Source organism: Triticum aestivum, chromosome 6B, assembly GCF_018294505.1.
Source record: "Triticum aestivum cultivar Chinese Spring chromosome 6B, IWGSC CS RefSeq v2.1, whole genome shotgun sequence".
In the NCBI taxonomy this organism is placed as follows: Eukaryota; Viridiplantae; Streptophyta; class Magnoliopsida; order Poales; family Poaceae; genus Triticum; species Triticum aestivum.
The window spans coordinates 509,860,255-509,874,166 of NC_057810.1; positions in this window are offsets into that span (position 1 = coordinate 509,860,255).

Below are 13,912 nucleotides of genomic sequence, written 5' to 3' on the forward strand. Positions count from 1 at the left end.
AAACAGGGGCAGTTCGCCCATCTCGCCGGTGGCTACTCCAATCTCAGAAATCTCCGCGGCTCCCCCCTTCTTCCCAAAGCTGAAAGAGAGCAGCGCTCCGCCCCCCATCGCCACCAGCATCACCAACGCCGCCGATCTCCCCCACCACCTTCGCCATGGCTCCGAAAGCCGACAAGGGGAAGGTCGTGAAGTCGGCCGAGGCGCAGCGGCTCGCAGCGCTGTGAAAGGAGCGGGCAATCTTCCCCCCCAGCTCGCCGCGAAGGAGCTTGTCGGGCCTGAAGCTGAGTCGAGCGAGCCCGCCGAGGGCGCGAGCGACTCGTTGAAGATCGGCTCCTCCTCCTCCCCACCTTCAGCCAGCTCACCGCAAGTGGAGCCCCCAGCTCCACCAAGAAGGCGTCTCCGCAAGGCCGGGGACGTAGCGGGGCGGCAGACGAGTCAACAGCCGCCGTGCCGCGCGACACGCTCTACCGCGGCAAGCACTGTTGCCGCGGGAGCGCCTCACGCCGCTGCGGCAACTGGAGCGGGGTCTTCCCGGTCCACCGCTACTGCTCCTGCCAAGCGGACAAGGGAACCTACTCCTTCGCCTCGTCGCACCGGAGGCGAGCCGGACTTCGATCTCTCCGCGCTCAGCTCCGACAAGGAAGAAGAAGAGTAAGATTCTTTGCTGTACTTGTAGTTCTTCAATTCTTGCTGTTTTGTCTTGTATCTGATTTGCTTTACTCCGAACCCATTCCTTTTCAGGACTCTGGCCCAGAGAGCGGCAAAGAGAGCCAAGGTCCCGGTGATTGTCATCGAGGACGAACCCACCGCGACAGCAGGGGGTGTGTCCGAGACCACCTTGCCGGACCCGGCAACTATTCCCCAGCGCAGCCCCCAGCGTAAGTATATGGTTTACTTCCTGCTGTCAGGCGCGCATGGGTGATCTTTCTTTGCTGATATCTGACTGTTGGTTTGTGCAGGAGCAGAGCAGCCTCACCAGGAGTGCCCGGAAGCCGCTCCCGAAATGCCATCTGCTTCGACTACACCGCCAAGGGAGAATTCCCCGGCAAGGGAGCGTTCTCCGGCAAGGGAGAATTCTCTGGCAAGGGACAGTTCTCCGGCAAGGGACAGCACCAGCGACCCTCCGGTGGTTGAGACCACGACTGCAGATCGTAGTACAGGTAATCCTCTTGCTTGAAAACTTCCCTTGGGTTCTCCTTCTTCGGACTTTCTTTTTTGGATATTTGCTTGACTTTTCTCCTTTTTCCGTTCGTCAGATCCATCTGCCACGGAGCCGATGGAAACCGAGGTCGCCGGCGAGGAGAACGCACGCAGCAATACCGACGACGCCGTTGCCACCGAAGGAGAAGCTGGCGCTGATGATCCCGCCGGCGAAGAGGCCGCCAAAGCTGCCGCCGCAGAAGCTGGCGAGGGGTCCGGTGATCGCACTGACGGCCCTGAGGCCGCAGGAGCGTCAGGCGCTCCGCTGACCGCCGATCCCTCCGCCGCTGCTGCAGCGTCAGGCTCCGAAGAGCCCCAGCCTGGCGCCTATTTGAAGGCCGGCGATGGCGTCTTCATCAAGCTCCCCTGGGCGTCAAGCTCCAGGGCGTCGGTCGAAGGAGAGATCTTGGATGGAGAGGTGCTCGCCTCTGCTGGGCTGACGCTGGTCGACGCGCCAAGCAGCAGCAGCGACGAGCCTGAGGAGGAGCGGCTGCTGCGGAAGCTGTTGTCGCTTTACCGCGCCCGACAGGCCAAGCTGGTATCCCGAGAAGTGCTTGTCGTGAAGGCGGGAGTGGACATCGAGAAGCGCGCGGAGGAGCTCCGGGGCTTCAACCAAGAAGCTCTCCGATCCCTAGCAGAGGAGCGGGAGCAAGTCGCCGAGGAGCGGAAAGCCTTCCTCCTCGAGAAGGCTGAAGTTGAAGAGCAACAGCGGCTCGTTGCCGAGAAGCTATCTGCGCAGGAAGGCGAGTTGGCGCAGCGCAAGGTCAACCTTGACAGCCACGAGGAGGAGCTTGCCGCGCACAAGCAAACATTTGGCGGGGCTCTCAAGGAAGCAAAGGATGCTGTCGCAGCTGCCGAAGCCGCCAAGAAGGAGCTGGAGACGAAGATGGCGCAGCTGGAGGCCGATCTCAAGGCGAGCGGCGAGGAGCTTGCTGCGCTCAAGCGTGAGCGCGAGAAGGACGCCGCCACTCATGGCGTGCTGCAGGGTCGTCTCGCTAAGAGGAGCAAAGAGCTTAGCGCCGCCAAGGACTCCAACGCAGATCTTGAGTTGAAGCTGACTACTTTGACCAAGACGCTGGACGACGCGAGGGAGCAGGAGGTGGCCTTGAAGGAGAAGATCAAGGCCGACGAGGCGCTGCTGGCGAGTGCTGCTGCCGCCCAGAACGCTTTTAGGGAGAATGTGGAGCACTGGACCGAGGGTCTCGTGGATGTTGCCGCAGCCATCGACGGGGAGCTGGCGCAGCTGGGGATGGAGGATCTCAGGTATTCCTCCGATGAGCACCTCCAACCCAGCGCCAAGCTCAGCTTGTTCTTCAAAGGCGTGGCGACGGCCCTCCAGCGACTCCGGGAGAAGATCCCAAAGCAGCTGGCCGACGAGTCGCGCAAGATCTGCGCGGGAGCTCTTCAAAAGGTGCTGGTGAAGGTGGCCTTCCGCAATCCAGGCCTCAACCTCACCAACGTCCTCAGGTCCCTGCCGCCGAATGCTGATCTGGAAGCGCTCAAGGCCCTTGTCGCACCCATTGTGGACAAGGTGAGCGGGATCAAGAGGGTTGAGGGCGATCGCGTAGATTAGGCCGCCCGTTTTCTCTTTTTCTTGTCGCTGCTGGTCATGTTATGAGAACAATCTATTAGAGCTGCGACAAGCTATCTTGTAACATGACTCTATTTTGGGTAGCTATTGCTATGTTATTTCCTTTACTTGATTCCTTCCTTTGTATGTTTTTGCCCTACGCTTTTAGGGAACTTGTCGGCGCAGGCACCTGGGCCGCGAGCGCTGAGTGCGGGACGTCAGCAGCCTGCTGGCGGTGCCGCTTTCGACAAGAAACCTTGTCGCAACTAGTCGCAGCCCACTTATGTTGTTGAGCGGACTCGAAACAAAGTAAAGGCGCAACTAGCTACGAGTTGGTTCCTCCGCGCACAGGTTTTCCATACAAAGTACGATCGTTCAAGGAAGATAACTTCAAAATTAAAACTGATTGCTCAAACTTTGGCAACTTAGCTTTTCTGTCGTTTGCTCTCCGGTAAGGCGAAACTTCCTTGAACGATGCCTGGTCCACACCATTATCTTCTCCTTTCCCCCTGGTAAACTTGTGGGCGAGGGAACCTTCCTTTCCTTTTTGAGAAAAAGAAAGAAGAGAAAATAAAGATATGGAGCCTTACGGCTCGTTATTGCTTACCGGGGGTAGGCGCTGCACAAAGTATCAGATAACGCATGCCAAAAAATAGTAGAAAACATGAAATTGACAAGATGTGCGGAGCACATGAGCTTTACTTATGCATGGGGTCTGCGCCCGGCTTCGTACAAAGGATTACATGCAACATCGGCAATACTTGTACAAAAGGTGGTTGCCGGAAAAGGTTCCAGCAACCGCGCCCTACGGGTAAAACTTACGAAGATGCTCAATGTTCCAGGAGTTGCTCACCGGAATGCCATCTTCGGTCTCAAGGCGGACAGCGCCAGGCCTAGTGACTCGTTTCACCCGGTAAGGGCCTTCCCACTTTGGCGTCAACTTGTTGGAATTCTTGGCGGACTGAACGCGCCGAAGAACAAGGTCGCCCTCCTCGAGACTTCTGGCATTAACTTTGCGGCTATGGTAGCGGCGCAAAGCTTGCTGGTATCGAGCAGCTCGTACAGCAGCCTGAAGACGGTCCTCCTCAAGGAGCAGCGCGTCATCTTGTCGCAACTGCTCTTGCTCAAGCTCATCATAAGCGAGCACTCGAGGTGACCCGTATACGAGTTCCGTGGGGAGAACTGCCTCTGCTCCATAGACTAGAGCGAAAGGTGTCTGGCCAGTGGCTCGATTTGGCGTCGTCCTGATCGACCAAAGAACCACCGGCAGCTCCTCAATCCAGTTCTTTCCGCACTTGTGCAGCCTGTCGAAAGTCCTGGTCTTGAGCCCGCGCAGCACTTCAGCATTCGCCCTCTCCGCTTGACCGTTGCTTCTCGGATGAGCAACAGAAGCGAAGCAGACCTTGGCGCCAAGATCTTGGACGTACTGCATGAAGGTGCGGCTCGTGAATTGCGTGCCGTTGTCGGTGATGATCCTGTTAGGGATCCCGAAGCGGCAAACAATCGACCTGAAGAACTTGACTGCTGACTGTGCTGTCACCTTCCTCACTGCTTCCACTTCCGGCCACTTTGTGAACTTGTCGATTGCAACGTACAAGTACTCAAAGCCCCCGACAGCTCGGGGAAAGGGGCCGAGGATGTCGAGCCCCCAGACCGAAAATGGCCAGGATAAAGGGATCGTCTGGAGAGCTTGAGCTGGCTGGTGTATCTGCTTGGAATGGAACTGGCACGCTTCACACTTGGTTACTTGTGCAGTTGCATCCTGGAGGGCTGTCGGCCAAAAGAAACCTTGCCGGAACGCTTTGCCGGCAAGTGCTCTTGCGCCAATGTGGTGACCACATATGCCTCCATGTATCTCTGCCAACAGCTTTTGTCCGTCTTCCCGGTGAATACACTTCAATTTCACACCGTTGAGTCTTCTTCTGTACAGTGTGTTGTCGACAAACTGGTACATACTTGACTGCCGGGCTACTCTTTCCGCTTCTTCTTGCTCTTCGGGAAGTTCTCCTGTCTGAAGGAAACGGACAATCTGCTGTGCCCATGCTGGAGCTTGCGGCTCGACAACAAGGACTAAAGGCACATCTGCTGCTGCGGGAACATCCGCTTCTACGGCGAGAACCTGCGGCTCAGCCGGAGCTTGACGTTCCCCGGCAAGCTTGCCGGAGCAAAACTTGTCGGGAGCGTCTGCTTCAACGGAACAAACCCTAGGGCTTGCCGGAGCAGACTGCTCCTCAGCACCCTTGGTGTTGATCTTGAGGACCTTCTTGGCGGCGGCTTCGGGGAGCTCTGCCGGAAAATAGTCACCAGAAATCAACTTCCTCTTCTTGCTCTGTCCAGTTGATGGCGTTACAGACGGTTGAGTCAGCTTGAGCACAAAGATCCCTGGTTCCACAGGTAACTTAAGTGCGGCGCACTTTGACAGGCCATCGGCAATGTCGTTCTGAGCTCTTGGAACATGTTCCATCTGTAGGCCGTCAAAGTGCTCTTCTAGCTTTCTCACTTCATCAACGTAAGCTTCCATCAACGGACTCTGATAATTCTTGTTCACTTGGCGGACGACAAGCTGTGAGTCACCCCTGACAATGAGCTTCTTGATCCCAAGGTCTGCTGCGATCCTGAGACCGGCAAGCAAACCTTCATACTCTGCGGTATTGTTCGTTGCTTGCTCCTTGGGAAAGTGCATCTGGACTACGTACTTGAGGTGCTCTCCGGTGGGTGCAACAAGTAGCACGCCCGCACCGGCGCCTTGCAGCGAGAAGGCACCATCAAAGTACATCAGCCACTCTTTGCTTGCTTCCTTGACGGGGATGCTCGTTTCTGGAATTTCTTCATCTTGTGTTGGCGTCCATTCTGCTATGAACTCCGCCAATGCTCTGCTTTGGATAGTTGAAGTGCTCTCAAACTTGAGGCCAAAGCTTGACAGTTCCAGTGCCCACTCGACAATCCTGCCTGTTGCTTCTGGATTTTGCAGTATCCTCTTCAGCGGAAAACGAGTGACGACTGTGATCTCATGTGCTTGGAAGTAATGGCGCAGCTTTCTCGAGGCCATGAGAAGGCCGAAAAGCAATTTCTGCACACCAGAGTACCTTGACCTAGCTCCCTGCAGAAGGGAACTGACAAAGTAAACTGGGCGCTGCACCATTCTTTTCTACATCTTCTCACGCGTCTGCGCAGATCCATCTTTGTCGGGACCAGAGCTTGCCGGTGAAGTTCCTTGCTTGTCGCTGGATGCATCTGCCGTGGTTGCTGGCTCATCATCCGCCTCCCTCTCCGCTACTAACGCATCACTAACCACTTGATTGGTTGCCACTATATATAGCGGCAACTTCTCTTGTGGCTTAGGTGCGACAAGTGTTGGAGTGGAGGACATGTATCTCTTTAGGTCCTGCAGCGCAGCCTCCGCTTCCGGAGTCCATTTCATTGGACCTGCCTTTTTCAATATTTTGAAAAATGGCAGGGCGCCCTCAGCAGACCCAGAGATAAACCTGCTGAGAGCAGCTATGCAACCGGCAAGTCTTCATACATCCTTGACGCGCTTTGGTGCTTCAATCTGCTCAATGGCCTTGATCTTGTCGGGATTGGCTTCAATTCCCCGCTGAGACACGAAGAACCCGAGAAGCTTGCCGGAGGGGACTCCAAACACACACTTCTCGGGGTTAAGCTTGAGGTTGATCTTGCGCAGATTTGCAAAGGTTTCGTCTAAATCTTGAATCAGAGTCGCCTTGTCCTTGCTCTTGACCACTATGTCATCCATGTAGGCTTCCACATTTCTGTGTATTTGCGGCTCAAAAGCGTCATGGACTACCCTTGCAAATGTTGAACCAGCATTCTTTAAACCGAAAGGCATCCGTACGAAACAGTATGTGCCACATGGGGTGATGAATGCGGTCTTCTCCTCATCCTCTTCTGCCATGAAGATCTGATGGTATCCTGAGTATGCATCAAGAAATGAAAGCAAGTCACATCCGGCCGTGGAGTCAACAATCTGGTCGATGCGCGGCAAGGGAAATGGGTCTTTGGGACAAGCTTTATTGACATCGGTAAAGTCGATACAAAGCCTCCATTTCCCGTTTGCCTTGCGCACGACTACAGGGTTGGCCAACCACGTAGGATGGAGCACTCCTCTGACAAGGCCTGCTGCTTCCAATTTCTTGATTTCTTCTGCGATGAATTCTTGGCGCTCCACTGCCTGTTTCCTGACTTTCTGCTTGACGGGCCGCGCATGAGGACAGACGGCAAGATGGTGCTCGATTACTTTCCTGGGAACACCGGGGATGTCAGACGGTTGCCACGCAAATACGTCGACGTTCGCCCGCAGGAAAGCAACGAGCGCGCTTTCCTATTTAGGGTCGAGAGTGGCACTGATGGTGAAGGTACCACCAGTGCCATCCTCCTTGGCGGACACCTTCTTGGTCTCTGGTGGAGCTGCCATTGTCTTCTTACACTTGCCGGTGGAGCTCGATGGTGCGTCCTCGACGGTAGCGCAGCACTCCGAAGAGGTGCGCTTGCCGGAGTGGGCATCAGAACTCTTGCCGGACTTGGTCTTCTTCTTCGCCCCGGGAGCTTCAACGGCAAGTGACTTGCGATCTGTTGCGGCTGCTGCTTCCCGGTAGATCTTGTCGGCGCAGATAAGAGCATCCTTCTTGTCGCCAGGGACAGAGATGACACTTATCGGGCCTGGCATCTTCAGCATGTTGTATGCATAGTGAGAGGCTGCCATGAATTTGGCGAGTGCTGGACGGCCGAGTATCCCATTGTAAGGCAATGGAAAGTCAGCAACGTCAAAAGTGACCCTCTCAGTCCTGAAGTTCAACTCGCTGCCAAATGTCACCGGCAACGTGATCTTTCCCTTCGGCTTGCTCCTTCCCGGATTGATTCCTTGGAATGTGCCGGTCTCTTCGAGCTCGCCATCAGGGATCTGGAGTTTCTGGAGTACCGCGGAGGAGATCAGGTTCAAGCCGGCCCCGCCGTCAACTAGCATCTTAGTGACCTTGAGGTTGCGGATAGTTGGTGAAACCAACATCGGCAAGCACCCGACCGCAGTTATGCGATCAGGGTGGTCCTCAATATCAAAGATGATAGGCGTGCTGGACCATTTCAGAGGCTTGCGTGACTCGATGGGTGGTTCTGCCGCATTGACTTCCCGCACCCACTGCTTGAGCTGGCGGTGTGAAGTATGCAGAGAAGCACCGCCGTCAACACACAGGACCTCTGTGGCTTTCTGGAACTCCTGCTCATCGGTCTCGTCATCATCCATATCTTCATCGTCGTCGTCATCTTCATCCTTGTCGCGGCCGCGGGGAGGTCTGTCTCCTTGCCGCTGCTTGGCCTTGCCGCGACGTCCTCCTCGGCCGGGACGTTTCTTGCCGGCTCCTCCAGCACCTTCCTGGGCCTTCTCCTTGTCGCGTCGCTCGTATTCAGCCTTTTGCTGCTCGACAAGCTGCTCGACCTTCTTGCAGCTCTGGAGGTCATGGCCCTTGGTGCGGTGGATCTTGCAGTACTGCTTGTTGGTGCCGTCCTGCTTGTCGGCGACCGCCACAGCCTGGTAGTTGGTGCCTGCGGCAATCTCCTTGCCGGAGCTACCAGCTTTTGCTTTCTTGGCGCCACCTCCGTTGCCGGACTGCTCAACGACTAGCACATCTTTGCCTTTCTTCTTCCTGTTGTTCCGCCGCCGGTTTTTCTTTGCCGGGGCAGCCTCCTCACTATCAGATCCTCCTGCTTCTGTATTCTCTCCGGGGAGTTTCCTCCCTTCCTCGGCACGTGCACACTTGTCGGCCAGGGCATATAGCTCACTGACGTCTCTGATCTTGCACATCGCCATCTCCTCCCGCATCCTGCGGTTTCGCACGTTCTAATGAAACGCGCTGATTACTGCGGCAGGGTGGACATCTGGGATGTTGTGTTGTACACGGCTGAATCTCTGAATGTACTTGCGAAGGGGCTCTCCTTCCTTCTGGGCGAGCAGATGAAGGTCGCTCTCTTGGCCATGAGGCTTGTGGCCGCCTGTAAAGGCGCCGACAAACTGATGGCATAGGTCTGCCCAGGAGGATATGGAGTTGTACGGCAAGTGCATGAGCCAGGATCTGACATTGGGCTTGAGCACCAGTGGGAAGTAGTTGGCCAGGATCTTGTCGTCCCGCCCCCCGGTAGCTTGCACCGCGATGGTGTAGATGCTGAGGAACTCCGACGGATGCGACTTGCCATCGTACTTCTCTGGCACATCTGGCTTGAAATTCTTTGTGCTGGGCCACTGGACTTGCCGCAGCTCACGAGTGAACGCAGGGCAACCTATCGCGTACGGCAAGTCGCCTGGTTCCCCTGGCGCATGCATGTCGAGAGATGGCCCAGCGCGCTGGTCCGATTGACGCCGCGCTTCTCTTTGGCGCTCGATGCGAGTTCGAGCGTCTTCTTGCTGTCGTTCGTGAAGAACTTGGCGCTGATCGCGACGAGCTCGTGGATCTGATGATGCGGTGGAGTCGCTGTCGAGGTGGATCCGGCGAGTCGGCGATCTTGGCCTTCGGGGTGGAGAGTGCATGGTGGTTTCACCCCCACCAGTTTCGTCGCCATCGGCTCGTGCCTGGCGGTCCTGCCGCGGCAGCGATGCACTCGGCTGCCGCGGAGTGTCGCCGTTGGCGAAGCCGATGAGACTCTGAATGGTGGCCCTCCATTCATCGATCTTGCCTGCCGTTGGAGGGTAATCCAGGAGCAGTTGCGCTCGCGCCAAAGCTTCTGCTGGAGTGGTGGGTGGCAGTGGCGAACGGCGCGAGGAGCGGGATATGCTCGGACTTCTAACTATGTTAGAAGGAGCAGTATCCCATCCATGTGACCGTGTCTCGCTCGTGCCAGCATGTTGGCGTGCATGCTGGTCTTGAGCACCCCGAGATCCACCAGCTCGATCTTGGTCCAACAAACGTATGGCACTACGAATACCATGACGCTGTCGGTCCTGCGCCTCCTGAGATGGGCGCGGTGCATGTACGGATGCCGAGGTCTGCGCAGCCTTGTCCTTGGACCTGGCAGCACCGTGAGCTCCCTCGTCGATGTCCGTTCTTCCGCCGGCGTCTACCGCACCACTCGTTTGCTCCGGTGGTGGTGGGATCGACGTGGACGGAGCAGCTGCTGCCGAAGCCTTCTTCTTCGGTGGCATGTCGATGAAGAAGATGAAGATCTAGCTCGTGTGAACGCCGGATCAGGTTCACACAACCTCGACGCCCCCTACCTGGCGCGCCGAAGATGTCGGGGAAACTGATCCACGAACACCTATGGGGCCGATGGACCGAGCCCCTTTCGGTTCGGCGGGGGGCGAAGATCGCACGAAGAGCAGATCGAGGCGAAGCACACGAGCAGTTTACCCAGCTTCGGAGCTCTCCGGAGAGATAACACTCCTACTGCTGCATGTCTGAGTGTATTGAGTTCTTGCTCGGGAGCACTAAGTGCTACAGTACACCCTAGCTGCTAACGAGACCGAGCGTGAGTGTTTTTATGCCTTCCCGAACCCCCCTCTACGTTGCGCATGGGCCTCCTTTTATATGCTAAAGGGGTCTCCGATAGGTGGCAACGTAGACAAGGGTAAAAATGGAAAAGGAATTGCGGTTGGTACAACTACCTGTACAGTGTATCATACCTAACCCTGACGGCAGGGGACAAAGGCATTAAATGCCCGTCTACGTCGCCCAAATAGTGCAAAAAGGGACCGTCAGGGACGCCACCACTTGCCACGATGGCAATCTTGTCAGCGTCGCTTGCCACCGTGCACCGCTGGCCGCACAACCCCTTGCCACGCGCGCTTGGAAAGGTCCCAGGGCGACACGTTGGTGGATGTGCTGGAGCGCGGGTACAGAGTGGTAGTTTGCCGCGGCAAGCGTCTTGCCGCGGCTGTTGTCTTGTCGCGTCCGGAAGCTTGTCGCTCACCGGGCCTTGCCGGGACGCGTGGCGCGTTGCGGCAAGTTCCTTGAGATGCCTTGGTTGGCCTTCCCGGCAAGCTCCTTTTGCCGGGGCCTTGTCTCCTTGGCTTGAATACTTTGTTCTTGAATGGCTTCAAAGGAACCACGGAGGACCTTGGCGGTCACCCGGCAAGCCTTGCCGCGGGGTGCTGCAACTGCCCATGCTCAAGTTCGGGATACTAGGGTACCCCTACTCTAGTACACCGACAGCCTCCTACTGGATTGATACCTTGGTTCACAAAAACTAAGGGAAATACTTACGCTACTTTGCTGCATCACCCTTTCCTCTTCAAGGAAAACCAACGCAAAGTCAAGACATAGAATTACCTACCTGCTTATCCTAAACTGCTTAGTATAGGTTGGCTAGTGATCCATCAATGACCCCCACCTTGTCCTTGTTGCCCCTGCTTCATCATCGACAACTCGATCAATGTGATCGACGACCAGAGCCCGACACCTCACATCACATCACACCCCTTTTTGTTGCTCGACTCTGCAGAGTTACCATCGAGTGCCGAGGGTGGAACCTCATACATAACTCCTAATGAGACCTCTGTAGTGTAGCTATTCGGTTGTGGTCATCGAGGGTGGTTCCTCCTTCACCATTCCAGATACGGCTCTGTCATGCAACACCTCAAGTGTGAACCTCGAGGGTGGTTCCTCTTACATTCACCTTGATGATTACATCGAGTGGAATTCACCGAGGGTGATTCCTCGAGTTTTCCCCTTGATGTTTGGACACACGGTTACATTGACTTTACTTGAGACCTTGGTGAAAGTCGAGCGGGCCCGGAGAGCACCTGCAAGATGGTTACGTGGCACGGCCGGGCATTCTAGGCCCTTGTCGTAAGTCCATGAGACGGGGCGACGGGGTCACTTTCGATCGTGAGTCTCTACTCGTCTCCGCAAGCTAATAATACACTATTGTTTTGGTATTTGTTCTGAGTTGGCCTCTGGCCTTTACGCACCAACCACCACATGAGAATAGTTACGGGCCTCGACGTCATGGTATTAGCCGAAGCTTTGTCAGACATCCAGTTCAGCAGTGCGGCACGGCTAGGCCGGCACCCCAGAGGCGGTGCCTAGGTCCGCCCTGCGTGCAATCACCCGGAGTGCAACGGGTGATGGGCTTAGACCCCAGAGTGCTTAGGAGGTAGACCGGCAGGGACCTCTCTGCTGAGCCTAGGTAGGGCTGCGATGTGTTGATCTTCCGAGGTCGGGCATGACCCAGGAAAGTGTGTCCGGCCAGAATAATCAAGTGTGTTCGAAAACGTGGTTCACCCCTGCAGGGAAGATTATCTATTAATAGCCATGTCCACGGTAACAGATGTTCAGACTTATATCATGATCTTATACAACTACAAATGGATACTTGAGATATTTGGCTCAGGGATTGCTTTCTCGCAGGGAGTCGAGGAGGGATCTTTGGGCATTAATGTTACAACATGTTTGATAATTAAACTGCTATTCTTTACTCTTTTACATGTTGCAAGATGCTTGAAGCTGCTTGAAGATGGTAGTCTTTGATAGGCTAGGCCTTCCCCCCTCTATTCTGGCATTCTATAGTTCAATCCACAGATACAAACCTTCCATTTGATACCAATGCATACTTAGTATAGATCTGATGCTTGCGAGTACTTTGGATGAGTACTCATGGTTGCTTTGCTACCCCCTCCCCTCTTCTTTCTTCTTTCCGGTTGTTGCAACCAGATGGTGGATCCCTGGAGCTAGATGCCACCGCTGATGGATGTTACTACATGAAGATCGCCGACGACGAGGAGTAGTTTAGGAGGTCCCAAGCAGGAGGCCTTGCCTCTTCAATCGTGTTGCTTTTATGCTAGCCTTCTTAAGGCACCCTTGTTTAACTTATGTTTGTACTCAGATATTGTTGCTTCTGCTGACTCTTGTGTATCGAGCTATGTATTCGAGCCCTCGAGGCCCCTGGCTTGTAATATAAAGCTTGTATTATTTTGATTTGTGTCTAGAGTTGTGTTGTGATATCTTCCCATGAGTCCCTGATCTTGATCGTACACATTTGCATGTATGATTAGTGTACGATTGAAACGGGGGCGTCACAAGTTGGTATCAGAGCCAACTTCCTGTAGGAACCCCCTTTCCAACTCCTTGGCCGAAGTTGAGTCTAGACTTTGAAAAACTGTTTTACTAACATGGATGTGTGGCTTACGGGCCCACGTCACCATTGGGTGGTATTAGGATCTTTTACTCCTCAACCTTTACTCTGGGACTCTGATCTCTCTTCTATTCGGGTTAAACGATTTTGCTAATTCTAACATTAGGATCTCGTGATCACATCCATCCAGAGATTTGTAATACGCCTTTCTCGAATTGGGAGACAGGATCTGCTTCACATTGTTCACGGGCCCCAGGATCCTTTTATCGAGGGCACCCTGCGTCGTCCCCTGCAGATTCCTCGCTCTAGTGGTTTTCTCCGACGTTGATGTAGCCTTTGCTATGTCTTGTTCTTGTATCCCTCCATCACGAGCATGCATGCCACCTAGTATGTCTAGGATAATTCTCTTGTCCGAACTCATACAAGCAGCGTGTAATTGGCTCTGTATATGTATATGTAAGTCTTTAATGACTACTTCTTTGTACATACTGTGCCTTTGCTCATTGTTCAAGTTACATCATGAATGACTCCATACACCTGCTCCACCCCTTGTTAAACTGTTCCTTGATATTTTAGCAGGATGGCTGACGATCCTCCACCTCCAACCTATATGGCCGCAATGTTGCAATAGTTTGAGCTGAATCGTCAGTTTATGACCGGAGTAATGGCTCAGTTTCCAAACCAGAATTCTCATCAACAACCTGCCCCAATAACACTGCAAGAATTCGTGTGCCTCAACCCGTCCATTTTCCGCAACTCCACTAATCCTATGGATGTTGATGATTGGCTTCGTGACATCCTGTTTGAGATGGAGTTGGCTAATGTTGCCCCTGCCAGTTATGTCACCTTTGCGACATTTCACCTGAAGGGTTTAGCTGCTCAATGGTGCACTACAAAAAAATACACTTCCGTGATGATACGTGTTTGTCACAGTAGGTCGCGTTTTTATGACAGAATCAAGATAGTCATACCTGTGCTGTCGTAGAAGTGTTCCATGACATTACCAAAATTATCATCACGGAAGTGTCCACTTCCATGACGATAAATCGCGCGTCACAGAAGTGCTTT